Below are 1,181 nucleotides of genomic sequence, written 5' to 3' on the forward strand. Positions count from 1 at the left end.
TTGAATATCAGTTGCCTACAGGTGGTTGACTTTATTTGTGAGTTGTCTCTGCCCCCCGCCCCAGCCACCACCACACACACACTGGTCAGTGTACCTATGATTTGACCAGTCTTATGCTGTTTTGCCTAATGTGGCTGTATAATAGGTTTTGAGATTGGGTAGTGTGAGTTCTCCTACTTTGTTGCTCTTTTGATCTTTCTTGCTTATCCTGGGTCTCTTCTCCCTTCATATGAAGTTAGTAATTAGTGTTAACATTTGATTATGGGATGAAGTTATTATTTGGATCAGTATTGAATGGTATTTAAAATTTGTGTTGGGTAATATTGATATTTACATAACGAGCCTTCCTATCATGAGCGAGGGACAGTCTTCCATTTGTTTAGATCTCCTTTGGTTTCTTGTTGTTAGGTGCCATTGAGTTGAGTTCTGTCTTAACGTGACCCTCTGTACAACAGTGTGTAGTGCTGCTCAGTCTTGTCCCCACCCCTGTCCTTGATAAACGATTTAATCAATTATTGTCTCTGTGTGCCCAGCACTTCTAGACAATAATAATTATATAAAGATAAAAATAAAATGTAAGAAATAAAAGTCTACTCATAATATGTTTAAAACAGAAAAGGAATTACTCTCATAGAAAAATAAAAAGATATTTAACCCTAGAGAAAATTCAGGTTGAGTCAAGAGGGAAATCAAGTGACCTTGTACCATATTTTTCCATGATTAAATCCACTATAATCAAGTTTACAATAGTATATGTCTGATACTAACACTGAAAGAATTTCTTCAGGGATAATAAATTAAATTAAGGAAAATTTAACATTGTTTATTATTTTAATTGTCTTTAAAGATAACTAATATTTAAAACAATAACAAATTTGTATACTTATCTATTATATTCAAGTGATTTTGTTTAAAAAGGGACAGAAGATAGGGAAGGAAGAATTGGAAATATGTTATTAAATTATCCTTATGCTCAATGGAAGGAATGTATTATTGTCTAAACATAAAATAAGATTATTAAAAATTCATGTTATAAAACAGGATAGATTTGTAAAAGTTCGTGCAAGAATAATTTACTAATTCAATTAATGTAAATAATATTTATAAAATACTAATTCAAAACAAGAAGTAGAGCATAAACAATCCAATAAATAGAAAACTACTAGTTAAAATGTACCTAC

Source organism: Tenrec ecaudatus, chromosome 15, assembly GCF_050624435.1.
Source record: "Tenrec ecaudatus isolate mTenEca1 chromosome 15, mTenEca1.hap1, whole genome shotgun sequence".
In the NCBI taxonomy this organism is placed as follows: Eukaryota; Metazoa; Chordata; class Mammalia; order Afrosoricida; family Tenrecidae; genus Tenrec; species Tenrec ecaudatus.